Source organism: Rhea pennata, chromosome 4, assembly GCF_028389875.1.
Source record: "Rhea pennata isolate bPtePen1 chromosome 4, bPtePen1.pri, whole genome shotgun sequence".
Lineage (NCBI taxonomy): Eukaryota > Metazoa > Chordata > Aves > Rheiformes > Rheidae > Rhea > Rhea pennata.
Genome location: NC_084666.1, coordinates 73984546 through 74009332, shown reverse-complemented (window position 1 = coordinate 74009332; position 24787 = coordinate 73984546). Strand labels below are relative to the sequence as shown.

General features: G+C 42.4%; 1 protein-coding gene across 4 annotated transcripts in view; it reads right to left on the bottom strand.

Annotated features, from left to right (window-relative positions):
- Positions 1-24787, bottom strand: part of ARHGAP24 (Rho GTPase activating protein 24) — a 242091-nt gene that overhangs the window by 56480 nt on the left and 160824 nt on the right. The window contains exon 1 of one of the 4 annotated variants that reach the window (XM_062574319.1): positions 14606-14660. The exons of the other annotated variants lie outside the window; for them this stretch is intronic. The gene's annotated coding sequence lies outside the window, so the exon portion shown is untranslated. Of the gene's footprint in view, positions 1-14605; positions 14661-24787 lie in introns of those variants that run through there. 4 annotated transcript variants of the gene reach the window in all.

Genomic DNA, 24787 nt, shown 5'->3' with positions numbered 1-24787 from the left:
CATTGCTACAGTACCTAGAGAGCCCTGTTACTCCTTCCAGTCACTGTTAAAATTCACGTAAAATGTAACTTCTGGTATGACTTGCCAGCAGGACATGAATATAACTAAATGATTGCTATGGGGGGTTGGGGCCACAAAATGTCAAGCATTAGCGGTCTTGCAAGGTGCAGTGGAACCCTTCAGTGACATTTGCTATAATTAATTTTTTCTAACAGAAAACATGTATCAGTGACTAGAACTGACTTACATATACACATAAAGATACTTTACTGTACTCCAACCATATCAAAATAAGAACTTTTGAAGTACCTCAAGGAGTACACTCAAAATGACCATCGCATTGCTTTAAATTTGGCCAGACTCTAAATTTGGTTTTAGAGAAAGCCCCTCCCAGCATATGTCCATCTCTCTCTCTCTCTCTAAAGAGAGAGGAATGAAAAAACAGACCTGGTCTAGACATATAACAACAATAAAAAAGATGCTTTAGAAAAGTGCAACGCATTTGCGAAGAATGAGAGCTTCAAACTACGCTGCTGGGAAAATAGGTAGCCTATGCTACAAAAAGTTTTCTTCGCTTTACAGCATTACATCATGAATTGCATTAAAGTGCAAAGAACTATCTTGAAATGGATTATTTTGAAAGGTCAGTTCCTCAGCACATATTTGCATGGTGTTTGGCCTAGCAGGAAGTTAAACTTCTAATGATTTTAAATAAGGGAGAGCCACTACACAGAGAGAAGCCCTTCTGAAGTACACATTCACCCAGAGACTTAACAGGCAGAAAGGGGGTGGGGGAAGGCACTTGCTGTGACCTATGGTCATGTGAACGTCAAGCTGCAAAACTGGGATGCCAAGATGCCAGAACCCAGGTGGCCTACATCAGCCTCGGACTCCAACAAGACCAACATTCAATGCATGCCATCGCTTCAGCTATCAACAACCTCTCGTTACACTCCCTGCTCTTCATTAGTATGGAGTATTACACCTGCAGTGGGTACAAATCTGGATGCTGTTCTGTCAGTCTAAACATGCTTCTGTGTACACAGCACAAGGGGGGAAATTAACTCAGCACAAAACCACTGCTGAACTGCTTAGTTCTTGTGCTGCTGCTTTAGAAAGAAGTGAGCAAAAAAGAACTGAAGCACTCTGGTCAGCCGGTCACTGTCCGCTATCCTTAGATAGTGAAATTACTTTTGCTAGTCTTAACTCGACCCTATCCTTGTAATTCTGTGTGTCTCACCCAACGTCCTGGGTCCTGCTTCCCCACCAACAAGCAGGCGCTAATTCAAAGGTAACAGAACTGTTCTGCAAAACAGACATGCTCTATTTCTTCTAGCTATACAGAGTCAATTTTTTGTAAGTATATGCAAAAAAGACAGAAAACTTTTTGAACATCCGATTTTGAACAACTTCCAGGAAAAGCAGTCAGCCTGCCTCACTTCTCCAGTGAGGAACGAACATAAACTGTGTCCAGTGCTTCCTACGTGTGCACCGAATTAGGCCCAAACATTGAAGTATTTCACTTCTCCACATGGGAATCAGTTATTTCAGCTCCAATCTGGCTTCAAATTTGATCACAAATTAAAATGATAGCTCTTTGTGGCATGTATACACAACCCAAAGGATGCAAAAATGCGAAATTAGCAAACACATATTATGCATACGCATCATTTCATCGTAACATCAGTTGTTTAAACATTAAAGCCATCTTTTAGCAGTTTAGAAAATAAAGCAAGTTATCCAACTGAAGACTGAGGGCCAATTTACAGGAGCACAATGCAACTATATAATACATAATCAGGTCTCAGCAAGAGAGAGTCTTCCTTCTTATCAAAAGTGGCAGGACATTTTAGTCAACAGTTCAGGACATTTCTTACGCAACTCATCCAAAATCTGACATCTCCATAAACGCTGTGCCTCTCAGCCCCATTTTGGGATATCAGTTCAGTATTTGTGCAGACAGAAGCAGTGCCACTTAATGAATTATCAGCACAGCTCTTCAGTCCTTCAGATGACTTAGCAATTTCTAATTCTAGTGCAGCTTTTCTGAAGAAAAGGCAACCAAACATCACAGTTACCCGCAGAGTGCAAACAGCGCTCAGTAAATCCCTGTGCCCTGCAACAGAGTGGATCAAAATTAAAACGAGCAGAAAGCTCATTTCAGCTTTGTTTCTTTATAGACAAGCAACAGAGGCACCTGTTGGTATCACGCTGCATTTTTCCCCACCTGGTTCAAGAAAACAGAATGATCCTGGAGTACATTTACTTCTAATTTGGGCAGGTCTATACTTCTGCTTTGAAAGCTAGAACATACATACCAAAGGATGTATTTTTCAGGCAAATCTTGCTTAGGTCTAATTTCTGACCATATACTCTACAGATTTTTAAAAGTACTTAAAAAGAGTAATCCATTATATTTTGAAGTATTACTTTTTAAAAAAATTTTTGTGGGATAAAATGTAAACTTGGTTCATGGTGCATAAAAATATGCTGTCACTGTGAACTGGATAATATACATTTTCATATGCCATTCATATAGACACCCACTAGTTTTATTTGCAAGTTTGCTAATGCTTTTCCACGTGTCCCTTAAAAGTACATTTCTACAAGCAAAGGTTAACACCTGGCTTACTGGGCTCTTCCGGACTGCATACTAACTTTTATACATGCACAAGTATATGATTACAAGAAGGATTCACAGAGCTATTAGCATTTCTGAAACAGCTGATGGTTGAAAAAATACCCCCAAAGTACCTATGAACAGTTCATTAAGAAATATCATAACTATACAAAGTAAATAGTTCAGAATTAACTAGAGGACAGTAAATAACTGTTTTTTCTATTAGGAAGGAAAGAAAAAAATTATTTAAGTTAGGACAGTGCATGACAAACATTAGATGAAATCATTAGACATTTCTGATTTATCTCTGGAATGTTTCTGTAGATGCGTGGAAGAAGTTAAATTCTGGTGATGGGAAAGGTGACAAAAAAATCAATCAATGACAACCTGGACACTAGCAAAGCATTAACCAGCAAAGTCACACATTCAGCAGATGCTGGCTAATATTGAAGAGAGAGCATCTCTCTGTCAGGTAATCATTAACCCTCTCATGAAGCATGGAGCCTGAACTATGGAAAAAGTTAGAAACTTAGGATGAGGGCCTAAAGATGGTAAGTAGATATTTGCAAATGATAGAACATAGACAAGAATTTAACTGCTATTGGCTCCTTTGAAAAACTTATTATTCATAAACCACATACAATTTCAGCTGAAGCCTCTGTATAGAAGTTGGTATAGCTTTCTGGGACATTCATTATCTAACAGAGGAGTATGCAAATGTTAGTTTCAAGTTAGGGAAAAGGATAGCATGGAAGTTTAAGATGATTCTCCAGCTATTTTGAAGGTTATAAAATCATTCAATAGCAAATTATATTCTTCTGATGCGTTTTTAAAGTTCCAAGCACTCCGACAAAGTTTATAAATTCAAATAAAATAGTTATTAATTGCTCTCAGACTACTATCACTGTTGGATTAACATTCCCTACGGATGCTACTTCGATATGAAGGATATGGAGTATTCCCATTGTGACTTGTCCCTAAACCATGCAGCATATATGGTAGAAGATATTTTTATAAGGACAGGAATTACACGATAACGTAAAAGTAAGAGAAATATTTACCACTGAGATGACTAATTTGTCACTGCATCTCCATTCCAACTACACTGGGAATTGTGGGACCTCATATTGTGCTGTGCATGGAAGTTGTTAAAACTTGATTTTATTTTTTTCTTTTTGGAAAAGTGACCCTGATGCTCAGAAAACACTCTCAGTCTCAGTGGCACAGCCAGGAAGTATCAAAAAGTTCATGAGAGAACCTGCTCTTGTAAGGCTTCCCACATAACAGCTAGACACTAATCTTTCAGATAATGCCAACTGATGCTTATCCAAGCCACAGCGCTGAGCTCTTCGGAAGCGCACCTAGGTGCTCGCCGGCAGGGAGAGGGCGGTCCCCGAGGAGCGAGCCGCTCTCGCATGACGTGACCGACACTCGCCCGAGGGGGGCTGAGAAGGAATTCCAGGCGAACCCGACACGTTAATTGAAAATGAATTCTCCCAGGCTTTCACAGACTCGCTGGCAGCTACCAGACCAAAAGAAGTTCACTATCCTGATGAAAGCTAAGTCACTTCTGCCATTTCCCCAAACAATGTCGTCAGACCGTACTGGATGCTGTGGCCAATCTATCAGATACAATCCCTCAGTGAAGAGATTAGTCCCTAGTTTGAAATTATCTCCTCCCTTGCTGCTTTCTCACAGAGAAAAAACGTTCCATTTAACATCGTTTTACAGAGCTAAATCAAAAGTTTGCTGTCTAGCGCAAAGTCAAGACCAGCAGTTAGTACAGGAGCCTCAGAGCAATCTACAAACACGACTGTGGTTCGGGGTGTCCCCCCGTTCCAGCACGGAGGTCGGGTGCGACAAGCCATGTAGTAGCCTTCTCTGAAGAACTGCTCCGCTGGCCTGATGGGACACGCAGGAGGAGAGGTGCTGAGGCACAGGTCCACCCCTGCTGGGATGGGCTTTCCCTGTGCTCCAGAAGGGATGGGACAGCACGCCTCTGCAAAGAGGTCTTCTGCTCCCTCTGCCCTTGTATCCGCACGGGCCACCCCTGCAGGCCGCTGACTAGCTGCTTCCATCAGGTTAACTCCGGACTGCCTTCTATACACCCTACTCACACAGGCTGGGCTGTTCATTTCCAGGTCCGCTGACCATCACCAAATACACTTTATAAAACAGTGTTCCTTAGAAGATCAGATATTTAAGTCATAATTTAAAAACAAAACATGTTTTAAAACATTCCTAATGAAGCAGTGTCTGCCTAGGTTATTCAGAGGGGTTGGAAAGGACCAAAATAAACCAGTCAAAATGAAAAAATTTGGAAGCTGGTATCTGGATAAGACCCAACAGTGTTGCGCAGCCCTGGAAAAAGCAGCATGATCTAATCTGTAGAGCTGTGCTTCCTTTACAAGAATCTTTCTTCCTTGCCACTTTCCTAGCAGGCAAAAAAATAAGTAATTACACAAAAAGTCACTTTGAATTTTCAATTTTTAAAATAAATTCCTTGCCACTGTGTTCTCTTTCTATGAATAGTCTACTGTGAATGCATTTATTTAGAGCAAGGTGAGCATGAACACAGCTTAATCACATAAATTATATTTTGAAGCTGAAAGCTCGAATAATCCCAGAAGAATTATGCAATAACTCATTTTGTAATATCAAAGTCTCATGAAGAAAAGAAAAATCCAGGTTGCTTATGGCTAAGTAAATAAAGAGACTCAAATTTACTTGGGAGAAAAAACAGCTACAACTTAATTTTTGCAGTTCTGTAAGAAAGATCTTTTTTTGGCATAGGCAGGTACGTTCAATATCCGATTAATCTCATCATGTTCTTTATTTTGTAAATGCAACATCATCTGACACCCAACATTACTAATTACTCTGTGACTACACAGCACTGAAATGAAGAGAGTAACATTTGGCTCCCAAGTGCTTGCTTTCTTTTTCTTTCTTTCTTTTCTTTTCTTCTTCTTTTTTTGTGACCAGAGAAATCTCAAAAAAAAAAAAAAAATGGCATGAGAAGTGAGCTGAATGACCAAAGGATGCTCTGTTAAAAAGACAACAAACCATATTACTGTTTGCGAACCGTGCCAGCCCCATAGCTCATCTGTCAGGAGTTGCTACTGCATCTCTAGAGATGGACAAAGAAGTGACCTGGCCATAAGAAGCAACTCACAACAGGCTGAAAACCCCACCTGGGAAGCAGGATACATACTTCAACCATCAGGCTGTACTGAGATCTGCGCTGGCCGTGACTGGGCTGCTAGCTACATCTGAGCACACCAATTCAAAATCTGGTTATACCCATGGGACGCAGGAGTGACAATGCTTAAAAAATAGTCCTTCTCACATAGATACTGGTACCAGTACATAGGTACTGGTCAGCCTGTGGGAAACACTGCGCTGCCAAGTTGTAGGACAAAATTTCTGCCTGGGCCAGCTACAGCAGGGGAGCTTGCTTTCCGCCTTCATTTCTCTCTACAGTCTCTGACTAGACTCATTTTTAATGCAGGGATCACTCCCTGAAAATTAGCCTTTAGCCCTTTAATATAGACTCTTGGGATGGAAATGGCCTGTTCAATATTTGGATTCATCTGTTCTACAGATGATATGCACAGAGTAAATAAACCTAATTTACACTAAATACAGAAAAGATAACTTGATGATTTCTTCTCTAGTGGAGAATTAACTATGAAGGTCTTGAAAGGTATCTTGCAACAGTAAGCTGCAAGCCTCCATTCTTAGGGGCTGAACTGTTACAGAAATGACTTCTGTTCCAGCCAACAATAAGCTCTCAGATCAAAAAATGAATTAAAATGGTCCCTGAGGCCCATAGACCCAGTTGTTATACCCAGGGAGCTGTTTTGACCAACACTATGTCTACAAAGGGCTAGTTCTTGCCTCTCCAACCATCTCCCTGGAACACGAATCTTTCTTTACACACATCCCTTCAAAAGGTGAAAGACAACAAAACTAGTGGAAATGGCAATAAGGCATTGCCTTAAGGAAAGGCTTGCAAAGGGGCCCATTGCTGAAGCACATGAAACTCCCCAGCTCTTTGCACACACAGAGACTTAGCTGGCCAGGACTGGTAGCTCCTCTCTGAGATAGACACCACCTCTGACAAATCATTCAAAATTCATAACTCGCTTAAAAGTTTGCAAAACAGTAGAAATAACTGGAGAGTTATTGGGGAGATTTAACAACGTGGATAAACACTCCGTAAGCTTCTTAAATGTGCTAACAAATTATTGCACCAAATCCCAGCTTTTTGCTGATTCTCACCAGTGGGGCTGGTCCTTTTCTCTGCCAGTCAGTTACTGCAGTTGTTATATTGTCGATCTGAGAATCTCCAAGCAAGTTTTTCCAACAACTAGACGTGTTCAGGGAAGGAGAAGGAGGAAACAAACCTCGTTTCCCAGCAGTCAAATCACTTGCTTGGCAGCTGGGAGTTCTTCAGTGGCCCTGACTTACCAAGGAACCTCAGAGAAACCACATTTTCCTCAGTTTCAGCTACTCTGTTAACAAAGTGGAGACAACTTCCTTGTGCCTAACGTTGCTCATTATTTTGACATGAGATGCTCTGTTTAAAGAGACAACATCCTGGGGAAAAGAAAATGAAAAAAGCAGCAGGATCTGAGCGAAGAGTATAGGTTAATTCAAAATGATGGTGGAAATAAAAGGATACAGTTTGTGCGGTAAACAAATCTAGATGTCATGAATTACTACATTAGACTAAATGTCACTATGTACTCTTATCTTGTAGGCATAACTCTTGTAAAAATGCCTTAAATAACTCTCATGAACTGACACACCAAGACTGCAATTTTAAAAACTAATAGCGAAGTCTACCCTTCAGGATTGCTAATAAGATCTCTGCAGTTTTAATAACTTTCCTCCCTGAAAGCAGATTTTGCTTAGCCAAGTAACGAACTCATAGGTTTCTTCTCTCAACACTGTAGCACAACTTCCATGACAGCACTGAAATACGCACCATACTAGAGCTGGGAGAGATTTGTAACCACAGAAGCTGAGCTGGCATCACAGGCCACTGAAAGGTTAATTCTTCCAGGAACTGTTTCTCAGACGGAGTCAGATATAAGGTCCAACAGCTCCACTCCAATGTAGAGTGACAAAACAGAAGTTGCATATTTACACAGAACAAAATGAATCTCTTCGAAAGTTCCTTGGAAATCCATTAAGTTCTGACAGATCTAACAGATAACACCAAAGCTGACTTAGCACCTTGATTAAGTTTTAAATTTTCCTAACATCTGAGGTCTTGTATATCAGACAACTGTTGTTTGTAATGATCAAATACTTAATATAGCAAACTTTGATCAAAACTGCTGTTGGAAGAAGGCTGTATTCCTGTCACAGCTTGGCAAACGAACCTACAAATGATGTGAACAGTGACACAGAGCCACAGCAAACAAACATGACAAGGAGATTCCTTACTCAGACACACCAATGTATTCACGCAGACCAATGTAAATTAATTGCAGCTCCACTAAGTTCTCCATGCTGCATCACACAAATGAGTGGAGAGAAATGAGGCCTTGTTTGTGGGGTAAAACCATAATAGACCCATCCAGGCAGCTACTGTAGCAATATTTGAGGCTTCTAAAAGGAAAAAAAAAAATCCTAAAAAAAAGGAGAGCTCTTTTCCTGCTTAATGTTCTTGAAGTCTAAGTCCTTGTGAAAAATTAAACTCAGAGAGCTAACAAAGGAGAAGGTACTGTAATGTTTACAGGAGATTTCTAGGTACAACACTCCATAGCTATTTCTTTGAAACTGAACAACCTGCTAGGAAAAGGCACATTCTCTCTCTTTTTTTTTTTTTTTTTCCCTTGGAAGGCTTCAAGTAACCTGCCATGAGAAGGTTGCTTTGCTGATATGGAACTACTTAGCTATATGGCATCTCAGCACGCAGTTCAGGTAAGCTCAGGGCTTTCCTTCAGAACCATGTTGTCTCTACCTTGGCACAGTGTGGGGGACTCAGCCTAGTTACTGCCTAGCACAAATCTCTGGCCTTGTTTGTAATCCTCTGCTGCAACCGAAGAGCTGACTCAGTTCACAGTGCAAAGAAAATCTTAAACTCTGCTGAGGAATGCTAGATGGTAAGAAAATAAGCACAGCTGCTCAAACATGTTTTACGTCATGGTAGGGTGAAAAACAATATATTCAGGAACTATCAACAAATTTCCTATAGTACAATTTGAAAATCTATGTTTAGAAAAGACTGACCAATTAACACGCATTGATAAGGATGTAGGAAAACTGCTAAGGATTACCAACTGGTGTTAACCTAGTAGCAGATTAACTTCCTCAAACTCTCATTTCACCTCCCGCTGAACTCCACTTTCTTCCTACTTTTCCTGTGTGCTTCAGTCTCCCAAACCACATCACCTTGTTCCTTCATTCCTATTTTTCTTTTATCCATCGTCCAGTTCTGTTTTACCCACCAGGAGAAGATCCACTCTATTTACAGAGACAATCTGCAGAATCAGCTGGTGCACTTTGCAGAATTCAGCTGTGAATATGAATAGTTACTGTAAAAACTGCTTTCTCACCAATGTCTCCATTTTTTTCCACTTGAGGCAGACAGGATTCATCCACATCAGACCAGGAATAGTCACGAGTAATTATTCATTACATGACTCACTACTACTTCATTGGGATCTTCCTTGGACTACATATTTGCTTGAGCCAGAAGAAAATACTGCATGCCCTTGTGAAGCAGAAACAAGGGAAAATTTGAAGGAAGAAAAAGCTACAGCAATATGTCAAAGATGAACGACAAAGGAAGATTTCAAAACAACTTCCAGGCAAGAGAGAAAGTAGCTTCCGAAGGAAACATACTCTCATCCAGCTACAATAAACGCTCACCTCGGCTGAAGGCAGAGAAGGCACAGTCTGCCCGACCTGCCCACCTGCCTTCCTAAACACTCATGTGTTCCTAAACACTCAGAGAATTTGCAAGTGAAGGACAAACCAAACAAAACCCAACACATTTAGGAATGCTTCTAATTTCAGATGATTTCTAATCCCTCGTGCTTTATCTGTAAGCAAACACAATTGTGTACTTAGCAACTCCACACAAGGTCTAGCCACCTTTTTGTGCGTGTTTAATTCTCCTGACCTCAGATGTCTGACTACTCAGATGTAGTAACTCATATATTGGAAAGCCATCGTCTCTGAATAGAGCCTACAAAAGGCTGCGTTTGGGCTAAATGGGATCTCCGGAATGGAGGATATAGGAATAGGAATAACACATTGCAAGTTTCAGCTCTGAGGAGGAATTACTGGACAAGGGTATATCTATCTCCAGGGAGCCAAGAGAAGCAGATGGCAATGGTGCCTGGGCTCTTCCTATTCAGACTCCAGAGATCCAAAGCACTGGGGATCCCCCCCCACCAGCAAACCTGCCCCTAAAGGCGCCTCTGGATAAACACTCTGCATATACATACAAGTTGATCTGAGCAGCCAGCAAACACCAAACAAGGGGCTTTGCCCATCACCTGCTCTAACACAGGGACCTCGTAAAACCAATCATCTACAACATTCAGTACTTCCATTTTGCTTCTCATCCTCTTTGCCAGGGGACAAATTGAATGCAAAGGAAGCTCGGGAAGCAGCTGCATGGTTTAATGACAAAAGTAAAGAATAAAAAGATAGCTTTAGCTGTACAGAATTGTAGAGGGGTGACCACCTCACATTTGTACTACTTCAACAGTGCCATTGCACAGTGAGCTCCTTTCTACTTACGCTACTTTGTACTACTATTCCCAGGCTAAAACAAGCACATTCAAACCCAACTCCAGCAAGATGTGGAATAGCTTCACACATCCTTCATCAGAAAATTAAAAACTGTGTTTTGTAGAAGGACCTTCAGAGTCACACAGCTGAGTTGTACTGCATCAGGTGTGATGCACTATAGTGCACCTACAGAAGAGCATCTCCTGCCAGCAATCCCTTCCTCACCAGCACAACGGTCCTCCAACACAGCTCCATAAAACAGAGTGGCACAAGGAGAGAATCTGTTTATCAGGTAAACGCTGCCCTGACTGTGAAAGGTATAATGCTACAATTCAAACATCAGCTTGTATCTCAAAATACTAAAGTTGAGTCAGCCTCATCAAACTCCATTTAGTAAGCAAATGATAGTTTCTTGCCTTGGTTTCAGCTTATGAATGATGTTAAGATGTAGTGCCATGCAGAGCTCATTACAGTAAGCCTGAAGTAATGAGCTGTTGGATGAATTTGGCAAATTGTGCAATAGAAAACAGTTAACTTTCCTCTAACAAGGTGCAGATGGAAAGAAAAGAGTGGATTTAACAATCATCTAAGACACGCTGTTCCAGCCTCTCCCTCTCTCCCCATCTGGTACAAACAGCATCGCTCCCATCCCTTTGTCCAGAGCTCCCACTGCTTCACTACCCCACCAACAACTCCTAAACCATTTTACATTAACCACAGGCCCAAAGGTGGTCACTCAAACGCCAGGCTTGTAGGTGAACTGCATGAAGTATTCTGTTTCCTTATCTTCTGGTAAGAAACAGCTGCAACACTGGCATGTTTGACAACACGCCAGTTTATTTTCTTCTAGTAATTCCTTCAAGCTGCCTCATAAGACCTATGAATAGAGTTTGTTTGCAAAACTAACTAAATTTCTCTGGGACACTACCAAACAAAACAGGGCCTCCCAGACAACGTGCTCATCTTCTCAAAGAGATGGCAATGGAAACACTCAAGTCTCTCTATTAGGAGTTAAGCACGACATGGAAAAACCACAGCTGTCTACCATGCCTGTTATGCTAGAGACTGGTGACTGTCAGACTTCCTTCAGAGACCACTTTCAGAAGGATGTGCTGTGAGGCTAGCGCCCTCAGCAGATGGTCATTCTTAGCTCTCTCATGCAGGTGGGATCTCCATAGGCTTTGGAAAGGAGGTTGTTGTAAAACAACATCTCTGAAGAGACCTGTATTTACAGCCAGGCTAGCTGAGCTCACCTACCTCTACTAATATATTCCTTTGGTTAATAGTGCTGTTATTAACTAAGAGAACCTTTACTGCTGTCTGTGTCACTTCAGAGACCAGAGATATCTGTTACCTTCCCCAAGGGAAGGGACTCCCTGGTGTCACTTGCACGGAGCTGTAGCCATGGGTCACTACCTTCATTTTCTCTCTTGCATAGGCAGACTCCTCCTACCACTTCCCACCGCCATCAGAACATGGTTTACCAAAACTCCACGATACCACCAGGAGCCTTGAATATACCTTCAAGTCAGCTCACCGTAACCTTTGCCCTTGTCAAGCCTAGTTACGTGGTTCTCACGGAGAACATGACTATTTCACAGCTGGGAACAGCGAACTAACCTGAAGTACATGAATTGAATACAGCTCAAAACGTGCTAACACTGAACGATGCTTGTGGAAGAACTGAGGTCATAAGCAAGCTTACTAAAATCTATAGGTTGTGTAACTTTTTGCTCTGACATCCACAGAATTCACCTGTGGTTTCTTGCAAAACTCTAATTTCTTCCCAGTTTGCCTCCGTCTGCCTCCCCTCCCTGCAAGAGGTGAGGGAGGCACGGGAATAAGGAGACAACAGACAAGCCTATCAGCAGCCAACCGCATCTGCTCAACCCCTTGCAAACAGTACCTCTGACCTTGGAAGCAGTCAAAGCAAAATTACACCTTATCTCATTCCCAGCATGGGTATCTGATTAGCAAGACAGAAGTACCTTCACTACTCTCAGGAAAATCTTGCCTGTGCACAACAAACTCGCTCAAGAATAAATCATAACTGTTACAACAGGAAAGGAGGTAACAAGCTCCTCAGACTCAGCCACGATACACACTCAGCTGCCAGGATGCCAAGCTCTTACTAGTGATTACATCACTTTCCATGCTAGGCTCAGAATACAATGTCCTCATATTTAAATTATTTTTAAAGGTATTTTTAACCTCAAGAACACTATCATTCCTTGGACAAGACCAAAGGCTGGAATGCCTGAAGATAATCCTCAGGACAGAAAAACAGAGGCTTCACTCTCCACACCTTCATTCACGCGAATAAGAACAGAGGTTTTCTAGTGTGTGCATGGAGAAGCAGGCATCTCACTGGAAGGTGAAGAGGGATTTCATTGCTGGACTAGCAATATGCAACTTCATTAGAGAGAAAATAAACATGGATTAAACAGCTAATCCTATCCACTACTCAAGATTAGAAAAGCAATGATAAAGTTCATGCCATTTGCCCCATAAGCTATTCAGAGCAAACCTAGTTTCTTTGTGGTAACATGGAGAGGTAAAGCAGTTCCAATTCAGAGTGAACTTAATTTATTTTGGAGATAAAAAGAGGGTCTGGAAAATAAAATGCAGCTGTAATCCAAACACTGCTGTTGGGCATTCTGCCTTTTCTTTTATTATTATTATTACTTTTTTTAAGAGAAACAAAATACTATCTGTGTTGGTTAAATCAGTGCTTGCAATATCAGCTGTATTAGAAAAACTTCCTCTGAACCCAAAAATCTTAGTGTGAAGAGGAACAAGTCTAGGGAAATCATGGGATTTGCAGCAGCCAACCATTCTAAAAATACAAATTTACTTGAGGACAACTAGTGACCACACTGGAATTGCCCCTGGGCTGCATTCAGGAAGGCAAGAAAAAAATGCATTCTGGCTCGCATCCTGAAAGACAGCCTCACATTTTCTAACCTAGGCAAGAACGGAAACATTTTTTTTATAAACAAGTAAATAAATTAGACAAACATGTTTTCTGTACCTCAGTGCAGCTGCTCTACATTCAATCCCTAAACTAATAATTTAAGGTAAAGGAATTGCTGATACTGATCACTGACTCCATAAAGCACACCAGCAATCAGAAAGCCACTTTTGGCAGGGATACAGGAGAAATTGCTAAGTGTCTGAGCCAAGTTTTGGGAGGCAGTAATTTATTTGTTCATTAGTGAAGGCTAGAACCTGGAAGCTATGCTACGCTGGAAAATTTATAAGAGGCTTTTATCAAAACACAGAAAATTAGACTATTAAAATTTCAGATGATAAAACATTTGGAAACAGTAACTAATGAATAGCAAACATATCACATCCTGTATACTAGATGATGACACTTGGGTACGGTTACCAAAGAGATATGCTCTCCTTTCTACACTGCGCACGCAGAACACATCACTGCCTGCATCTGGGATACCATTTCCCCCAGTGGCATCCCCAGAAGTTCAGCATACTCAAAGAACAAGGAAGCTGCCACATGGATCTGCAGTACAGGCGAATGATGAGACCTTTATGTACTCTGGTACACAGCCCTGACAGGCTTTTCTATCATGAAATCTGTAAAAGGTCAAAGATAAAATCAGAAATACTTAATTAAAAGGTCTCCATGACTCTCTTAGTATTTGCAATGACTTATGAAATAAGGAGCTACTTCAGTTCCTGATCAAAGGAAGGTAAAATCAGAGCTCCATCAGCGGTTTGTGAGGTTACAGGCATAGAGACAAGCAGAGTTTAGCCCTATTGGCTTAACACAGACTTTCCACTGGCTAATCACAGGAACAGATATTTACTGACATACTGGGCTTAGAGGTCCATACGATTTTTTTATTAACATGAAAAAGCTGCCTCTGAATAGATTTTGTTTCACATGCAGTCATGGAACTATTCTTACCTTAAATCCTCTGCTGAAAATACAGTTAACACTCAGTACACATATAATCTCTACTTGAAATTAAAAGAAAGAAATTAACCATGTTGTTCACAAAAAACAGAAAAAAATACAAACAACAAAAACCCCCAAACAAACAACAGAAATCCAGATAATGAGTTTCTCCCCTCCACTGGAGAAATGAATGTATAAGGATCTTTGCAAATCCCTCAAGAAAGTCTCAACAGTTCTCAATGTCTCCCTGAGCCCAGTAAATGTTTGTTGTTTAAAATGGAAGGATTTCAAGCTCAGTTACTCACTGGGAACCTCATTCCCATTTTGAGCTTCAGGATCCAGTTTCAACAGGAAGGCTGATGCGACTGAATCAACAGCCGTCGCGCTACTGTGCTGTTTATACTTCCTATCTCTTGCCCGGAGGGGGAGAAGCAGCCAACCAGCCATTCAAAGAACAGAAGGGGAATGCAAGTTATCAGGAGTAGGATTAACTTCATATATGAGAACAGAAGCCTCATGTATCAGCTACAAAGAAATAAGCATTTGACTCTTTGCACAGGGAGTAAAAGGTAACATTTAGACCCTATTGCTTTCTGAAGGACACACAACTGCAGCAGGCTGTACCTTCACAGCTGCAATGGATGGAGATTTGTCTCTTTGCTTCTACCAAAACAAAAAAAAGATAATCTTTGCTACCCACTCCTTAAAAAAAAGAACAACAACAACAACAAAAATAAAGCACAACTGAAGAGTTGTGGGACTAAAACACGTAACAGGAACGTGCAGGAAGCAGGCACCTGAGCTTTTTCATTCACTTCTCATGCATGAGATGTGGGAGCACCATCCACAAGCCTCAGACACAACAGAAGGGCAGCCCAAGGAGGCTTCGTGGTACTAACACACGCAGTCCGTAAAAAACAAAATGCTGGGCACAGAGCTTTCCAGGAGACCTAGGCACTGGTAGAGAATCGCTGAGCTGTGTGAAATGTCACGTGCTGGGAGTACTTTGTTATCAGAAAATGTTTAAAATAAAAGCGAGATGCACAAAGCCCGAGAGAGAACTGCAGTTTCAGCAGACATGCACCCAAACTTACCCATGCGTACCCATATCCCCCAGGAATGAGAGACTGCAGTGATGCTGCACTGCAACAGGGGGAGAGAGAGAAGAAAGGAAATCCCCAAGGACTACATATATATATACAGGATACCCATAACCTGTGGGGCACAGACCTTATCACTACGAAGGAAAGATGAGAAGATCAGTGGCTGCAGTTATCCTGCAATCCACTGCCCGCATTGCACTCGGCCTCCAGAAGTTACCCACATAACTCTGTCTTGACCCAAGACTTGCACATTACTTGCCCAGGCTGCTCACAGTGACTGCTGGGTTTCCTCTGCTCCTCAGCAAACAAATTGCCTCCATGTAAAAACCCTCCCCACCACTTTCAAGGAAGCATCAGCTGACAGAAGCAAGATGCCCGATTAACAGCTTTCGGGGACAGCCATTAGCAGCAGTGAGAATATCTTTATTATTTGTTTTGCCAACTCCTGACAAGAGATAATATTTTCCCTTGTGAAAATCAGTCTGAAGTAAATGAATCTGTAATTTCACTCCAAAGGTTTTTATTAGCTTCCATCAAACTTGACTTTAGCGCCACATTTCGCCTCAGACATCACTGTTTCCTTGATTATAGTACGTAAATAGGAACATACGCTTCTAGATCAACACTTTCTCCGTATTGCATGACAGATGTCTTACAATGCTACACTAAAAACCACCAGCCAATTCTAATCCCAATTCTAAGTGCAAAGCAGGAATTTTTCAATAGAGAGCAATAGGGTTAAACTGGCCCAAACCAATCAGAAGCAGACATTTGCAAGTTAATTTCATAACTAATACAGTTTTAAAACTAACCTAGCAAGATTCTGTAGCACTTTCATCTGCTTCTTTCTCAAACTTTTGTTGACACCAACAGCAACCGTGTCTTGTGAAAGAATGTCCCACTAAATACACTGAAGTCAAAAACATTAGTCCAAAAATATTTCCAATTTATTAAAAAAAAAAAAAAAAAAAAAAAGGTTCCAGTCTTCCTCACACGGTCTTCAGAAAAGATTACTACCTAATTATGCCTTCAAACAAACTTTATCAGAGAAACTAAAGAACAGCGATAGCCCACTGAACACTGTGACGCTGTTAAGACGGCACAGGACAATTTCTGCCATGCCCTTTCGCCACAGCAGCTGGCAGAGCCTCCTTTCTCGTCCCCGCAAAGCCGACACGTTCCTGAACGGCTCTGTGAAAACGAAGCCAGCTGTCCCAAGTGATACCACGCATAGTTCTTGCGGTTATGAGGCATGGATACACTGCGTCAGGACTTGCTCCAGAAAACTTTTAACTCCTATGAACCCCTGCGTGTAATCGTGTGTACTTCACTGCAAGAGTCTTGGAAAGCTTGGGCTGGAAACCAGACACCTGGCACATCTTCCAGCTTTACTTGCCATGCAAGCTCAAACTTCTGGTCCTTCAGCTCTCTCCTACCACCCTGAAAAGTCCAGAAGTGCTAACACAACCTGCCTTGCTAACAGCAAGACTCTGCAACTTCTGTATTATCAATCTGGCGTATTTATATCTTTGGTACTATGTGTTTTTAAATGCCACATGTCAAGGTGTCTGTGTTTGGAGGGGGGGGGGGTTCTCTCACATGCTAAATATTAGTCAAAACGTTTCTGAAAGTAACCAGGTGCATATCTAACCTGAAACTACTCAGAAACAATCAGACTCTCACGAGAGCCTTGGATTTTTGAGGCAAGCATCATGCAGTCTCACTACTGACTACTCGTGCCCAGCGACTGAAGCTCTGCGGTAACCTGCCTCTCTGCGGGACTGGCTGGGCTCTGCAGACTGCAGCAGGTGAAAGACAGTGGAGCTGAAACGATCACACAGCAATGACTAAACCCTCTGAACTTGCACAATTTGTGCCGAAGAGACTATACCCATTAGATTTATAGCCATCCTCATCACACACTAGAGACCATGTCTTAGCTGTTCATCCCAGGGTTTGGACTGTCAGCATAGTATGCAACTGAAGAAACAGCGGGCTGTTGAATAGTAACTGTGTCTGTACAAGCATTCGTTAATTTGTTCGTCTCTTCAAGAGGACCTTTCAGAATGTTCAGCTGTCCAGCGTTCGACATCTGTGTCACATTTCTCTCTTGACTAATCCAAACTCATCAAACCACCTTCATCAACCACAGACAGTTAAGGCAGTATTTTCATAACAAGGACCAGATCTCACACAGTTTTGCCATACCACTTATTCTTTCCTATGATGGGAGATTTTAAGAAATGATACTGGGTTATAAATATTAAGCCTTATTTTCAGAGTAAGAAAGCATCAGATCATGATAAAACTTACCTTGTGGCTTGGGAGTTGCTTTGAATCTACTTCTCACTATATTGTATGGGGCAGGTATGCCCACCATCTGCTAAAATAACCTGCTAAAGGGTCTTTAGGTAGAAAACCTTTTCAATAATAGGAATTACTTTTCCATTAACATTCACTGTATACTCTCTTTCCCCTACAGGAAATCTAAAAGTCATCCTGGAATCTGAAAATCATTCAATGCTGCAACCTCTCTTCTGCTGACAGGTAAGGGCAAGCGCAAATAAAACTAATTTAAGTTTCAGTTTAAGTTACAAGTAATTTTCTGCTTTCCCTTCTAATGCATTAAAGAACTCAGGAGTTAACAGAGAGGCTTCGCAGAACTCCTGAAGGTTTTGTAAAAATAGGATATGATAATCCAGCAGTCCCTATAGAAATCTGAAATATTTTCAATAACATTATGACTAAACATTAATATAGTAATCCAGAGTTTGGGATGCAGGTATAACAATATTGCTAACAATATTTCATTATAAAAATTCCTAGAGGGCAGCAGGGTTCCAGCTATGAAGACAGCACTAACATCCTCATTCAGAGCTCATTCTTTTAGATACAGATCCAGTTCATCAGTCCATGTAAAGCACATGTTAGAACATACCAACGGGGCATTTAGAAGTTGGGGGCACAACTGTCTTTCAGGCTTTATATTAATTAATAGATATTTTACTCTTTCTGTTAATCAACAGAATTGCCATACTAAACCCTGCTAGAAAGAGTATGGTTCAAGGCTTTAAACTGTGCTGCTATGCAAAATCTCCCCTGCTTCTCTACATATTAATGCGACAAGTACATTATTATTGCACAACGATTGCAATACCTATCAAGGACGATTTTTCTAAATGTACATACTGAATCTATAATCCACGAGGTAGGACTTGGTGACACACAACCTTGAGGATGCAGTGGTATAATTACAGAAGAAAAATAAGATGGAACTACAAGTTTAATTTATTTTGGAATATTTGAAAAAAATACAGATAATACAGCTGGTAAACTGTGAAAGCAAAGGAGTAGAAATTGGGGGACTGAAAATGAGATTGATGATGTACAGTGTTTCTCCCCCTCCTAGTCAAAAGCTGTAAGCAGGCAGCCTGTCAGTCGAGCTGGAGCAGACAGACTACAACCTCCACCCCCATCAGAAGCAGCATGACGTGACTCCGCTGTCTCAAAGTCACCCCGCCAAGCGGGGTGGCGAGGCAGCTCGTTCGCTGCTGGGCAGCATGGTGTGAGAACGCGGGCCTACGCGCGGTCCTGACAGGGACTGCGCTGGGTGCACAGGTCCACTCCTGTGGCATCCTCCATGGAGCAGGTCGAACCAAGACCTGTTTCCCATGTGCTCAGTCGGAGTATTTGAGCAGGATTTCCTGCTCCATGCCTCACCACACATACTAGAGGACCTTTCCCTAGCTAATTCTGTACAGCACCTACCGAAGGATCATACACACGACTTGTTTGCTTGTCAAGCCAAAAGGAACAGTGGGGAGGGGAAAGACAGAAGGTGAGAAGGGCATTTGCTTAGCTTTTTATATTCAAGATATTACAGATGAACATTAACTGACAGCTGCAGTTTTCACCACGCATTTTAAACTGCATGAATAAATTACACGGAAAATATGGAGAGCCGTAATTGCTGCACATGGGTTCCCTGAGCACAATACATCTAGGAGAACTGCGGTGGGGGAACAGGTTGTGACTCAACATGGGTAGCAGGCAAAAGCTTACATCAGGGCTGAGGGATAAATTACACATCACTTACCAACGGCAGCGGTCGGAGGGGAGTCTCCCCTGAGCACGTCTGCAGAAAGTATCCTGCCAGCCCCAACACTCGGATGCTAGACGACCTCCACGAGCAGCCCATGGTGGCACATTTCTAAGCTTGTCCTGTTTCAGCTGAACAGCCACAGTCAAGCCCAACTAGTAAATAAAAGGTCTCCAAACCCACCTGGCTGCAGGACAGACACCAGGGGAAAAGAACAACCAATTCAAGAGTGTGCGCAGGGGGAAGGCGGGGGGTGGAGAAGGAGGGTTGTTTCTTCTCATCCATGACAATTAAGGGCCAACAGGTGACAGCATGTGTGCTCCCAGAGCAAAGCTGGACTGGGCACACAGAAGAGTACTCTGTGCCATTAGCCAGCTACAGATGACATTGCTATTTTGGTAAGGATTTTACTCAGAACGTAACCTAGCACCTCCCCCAGTCCCGCAGACTCGGAACACAACGCAAGCACCAAGGGGGTTCATGGTCCTGGAGCTCGTGTTTTGTAGTTAATATCAAGAGCTGCCAGCACCTGAAAAACCTCGTTTTCCCTCTTTCCTCATTTAACCTTTCATTAGTGATTCACGGAAGATTGTCAGTTAAATCAGGCTATTAAAATCCTCAGAAATTTTGATTCGTTTAGACAACATGCATGAAGAATGAGAACTTAAAACATTTATTCAAGCAAATGACATTTATCATTTTCCATGCTGATGTGGCAAGAGGAGAGAATCCAAAGGCAGCGTATAGTGAAATTCTTTCTGCCAATAGGCAGAAATTAGTTATCAGACATACCATAAAAAGAACCCATCAGGAAGCTAACCAGGCCACAGCCTGACATTCGCAGCTCAAGCCTCCTTTCCTTATGCATATGTGTCTTCTTCCATACATAGAGAAAAAAAATACACAACCAGGTTCTGTCCTGGCTTCCTCAGCCTTATTTCTAGCACTGTCAATGGAAAGTGAGAGAAGAGGGATCACGCAAAATAGCTCCCAAACTCCCCTCTACTAATGCCTACGTGGCTGGACTGAATGCAGGATAAAAATCGCCCCATTAGCCCCCTAATAACAAAAGGCTCAACAACAAGGAGATTCAAGCTCTTAGAAGTATTTCCCTACGTTCACAGCCATTGTATCCTTAAAGGTGTTGTAAACACAACACCTTTATTTCTGCAGACTGTCAGGTTGCTCATTCTTTAGATTGACCTAGCTGCACCATTATAATTTTCTAAGTTCTTGCTATGGTTAAAACATATCTAATCATAGAAAACATGGGCAGACTTACCCACTTCTCCTAGATTACTCTAAGAGTTAATTACAACATTGTTCTAACACAGGTAGGTAAGTCAGCTTAAAACATGCGGTTCTGAACTTGGCATGCCTAGTTATTACTGTTGTCATGGGCTTTGAGATCCTTGCATAGCAAGTGTTGGCCCCAAAGGCTTGATTTTAGTTGCATTCATGCCCTAGCATAAGGCCTGGTTATTTTGCCCCTTAAATTAAGTGTTTCATGCTGCATTTAGCCCTTATGGAATAAATTAAATACCTAGTTTGTATTAGAAGTTCTTAAAGCACACAGCTGCTATGGCAACAGCTCTTGCAGGAAGTTGCCTTTCTCATCTCTCCATAAAAATAGCAGCTATAATGGCACCTTATGAACTCAGTGATACCACAGAAAATACAGCCAATCCCCCAAAGAGGAGAGGGCAGACTGCTGCTTCCATAAGCAGTGCTGTTTCCTGCAGCACGATGGGCTTTCACTGGCAATGTTCCTTCTCAATAAGGACCTCTAAAGCAGGTGAGATAGCCAAGGCTGCCTCGCACAGGGATTACTTCAGACAAGCTGAATGACAGGAGCTGTGTTCTGCTCTCAGCATTTGCAAAAGGCATTAATATCCGCCACGACTATTGTAGCAAAAAGGCATGGAGAGGTGCCAGATCACTGGCTACTACTGACACAGATTTATTGGAAAACACAGTCCTTCTAGGTTGCTGAGCACCCTTGGCATATTTTAACAACAGAGTTGAAAGGCAGCTGCTTTTTCATGACTGCCTGCAGAGAAGATGGTGTCATGCTGGCCCATCAGTACCAGCACAGGCAACAGCAGAGCAGATGAAACCACAAAGACAGAAACACAGGAACTACCCAAGCAAAGCTCTTTCTGCTCTGGACCAGGACACCCCATCCGAGCCCCCTCCGCATGAAACGCTTCAGTGGAGCTGAGACTGGAATCAGTACTTTGCCTTGAGTCCACACTATTTTTCGCCTACACTATTTTTCACATACAAGGCCGTGAGTTACAGCCATCGCAGAGGAGAAGGGAATATCAACTCTCAGCTCTCACAGTGACAACAGTTCCTCACTCACTGTAGTCCTGGCTCACAAGTCTGGCCTTTTGTAATGCACATGGGACACTCTTCTTTACAGGAGACCGTCACAACTGTGGAAGATGATAAAAGCCAGTTATGGGAAGTGAGGACTCTAGTTGCTAGCAGGTGCCAGTTTCTAATGGCTCCACAAAGAGGAAACCAGAGCGAGGGCTCGCCCGACAGCCTCAGCACATGCCATCCAGGCCCGCTTTCCTCATGCAACAGGAGGGGATGCACTAGAAGCGGCTACAGCCATTTCTGAATCACACTGGCCTGCGCACTGCGGCGATACCGGCCGCGCAGCCTTACACCTACAGGACTATGTGCTTATTTCCCATAGGGCTATGTAAATTAAAATAATGCATCACATCTGTGCTGTCCTTGAAACACTGCCACCTCATTTTCAGCAAATCACATCATCTGCTGCTTCATGAGATGCCAAGGCAAGAAACAAACCTTTGGTTTCCTAAAAACAGAAAGAAGAGAAAACAAACAGCCCCAACCCCAGCAAGGTCCACTGCTCTACTGATTACATTTAGCAGCATGATTGCCTTTTTTCCATCCTCTCCCCAGCCTGGTGTCAACAGGCTGCTCTAGGTTCTGTGAATTAAGTCTCCAAAGGAAGGATGTGACCTGTGAGGCACAAGTCTATAATGTTTGTATTTTTTGAAATGCCTTTCCAGTCATCAGCCAGCCAGCCAGCAAAAAGCAACAGACTTCTTACATTTGGCTGAGGAGTAGAAGGATAAACACAGTCAAGATCACTGCAGCACACTGCCTACAAAAGCAAGATAAAGGGAGCATTTAGGAGAGGACACACACTGCAGTCTCCCAGGCTGTGCCTGTCACGCAAATACTTGCCTGGCAAGGACAGCAAGGGTGAATGAAACGTTGGACAGACAGAAGGAGCAGCTGGAGCAGCTGGAATCTGCTTCTAATTTAACTTGTTCTCAGCTGGTGGAAGAAACTGAGGTTAGGAAAGTCACTATTTTCTTAAATTGCTTCATGACTCAGGATTCAGTCTGTTCTGTATCACGCTGGAGTCGGAAAGACCTCTGCTTTTGTTATTTCTGCTCATGAAAATCTTTCTAAACAAATACTTCTGATCCCACAGGCTATCACAGCCTGTGCCCCAAAGACAATACCCACATTTTCGTATCAAGATTTTTCTGACTTGTGCATAACTCAGCTAGGAAAGGAAAAGAGACCCATATGCAAGCATATTTTTCAGTAGTCTGTCATAGACTGGAAAAGCAGTTATTTTCCTTAGGTGATGCTATAAATCAAAACGTGCAGATATAAAAAACATTAAGGTGTCTGTATTTATAGCTACAAGAATAAATGAGATTTTGGAGTGCTGGCCAAGGATAATCAAAAAGTCATTTCACTGACTCCAAAATGACAAGCTTTGTGGTTTCCTTGGCAAAATAAAACTGAAAATGCTTATTTCAGAGCAACAAGAAATAAATTGATAGGAAGTTATTTGTTCATTTTATACCATATTTTAATAGCAATCTTGATGATTTTAAAAGCAAAAACAAGTTTGTTCAAAAAGAAAAAAATACAAAACAAATATTTTCTGAATATATCAAAATCCAATGATATTTTTTCACCTGATCCATTTGGTGAATTCAAAGCTTCCTGTATAGGTTCAGCCCACCAAGAATACCAAGCAAGTTTTTGCAGTCCTGTTTTTCCACAGTACCCAAGTGTCAGTTAACAGAAAACACTTTCTCTCCCTTTTTCATCCGAAATCTTTGGTCCTGAATAAATTTGCAGTTTGTAATAAGGAAATCCGCATCCAATAGGTTCAAGCTGGAGAAATACAGTGGCTTACCAGTAGAGCTGAGGCACGGAAGAGCAGGGCTACGCGCCCGGCACACGCGGCCGAGGCTCAGCCGTGCAGCACGGCGCAGCACTGCGGCAGAGCCCCCAGGCGTCAGTGCGTCCCGAGCGTGGCGGCACAAGCACGCGAGTGACAAGCTTCTCCCCCCAGCGCAGACCACAGGCAGATCGCGCTGCCCAGTGCGGCTGAGGAGGGTGTCCAAGTCCCTGGGACCCCCAGGCCCCAGCAGCCCTTCGGCTCTGGCCACTAGAGGAGCGTAATACGGCGGCAGAAATTACCACATGGGACACGTACTCTGTCTTACGAATCCTTTTTCCTAGCAGCGGAGCAATTGCTAGGTGCAAAACAGGGAAGGAGGACTGTAAGCTTTCTACTACAGGTTATTTGGGGAAAGCTGTCAGCAGGGCCTCTGCCCAACTGGATGAAGAAGCTGGCTTCAAACCGGGCTGCTGCCTGAGAGGCAGGCACTGGTTAGGCTGCCAGGGCTTCTGAAAGACAGACTTGTCTGCAAGCCATTTGTTCTCATTGCTACTGAATGCCCAACATGTGTACTAGAAGTAAATACACTGAACTAAAACACACCAAGTAGTAATACCCAGCTGCTCCACAAATTCTTCTTTAGCAGAACAACGATCTGCAAGGCTCCCAGTGTGCTCCTCCCCAAGCCAGGAAAGCCCTGCTCGGAACAACAGGGCAACCACGCGCAGCGGCAAAGCCTGGCTGGCAGCTCCAGGCAGCGCCTTTTGCCCATGCTCAGCTCTCCTAGACACCAGACGCTGGCCTGAGTTTGCCATCTGCTCCGTTCCTACTTGCAATGAGACCGCAGCCTCATCTCCAGGTACACATGTGTTAGTGACTACAATAAAGTGAGTGTAAACAAATCACTTAGATGTTCAATGTCCCGCTGATAACTTGTATCTAGGTATACTGCTCATCGCTGGGTTCAGTTTGATACCATGGCAACACCACCTGGGATATGAGGACCAACTGTGGTATTTCGCTTATTTTCAAATAAGCTGATGTTTTGTAGTTTTAGCAACAAATTATCAAGATAAGCAATTAAATATAAGGC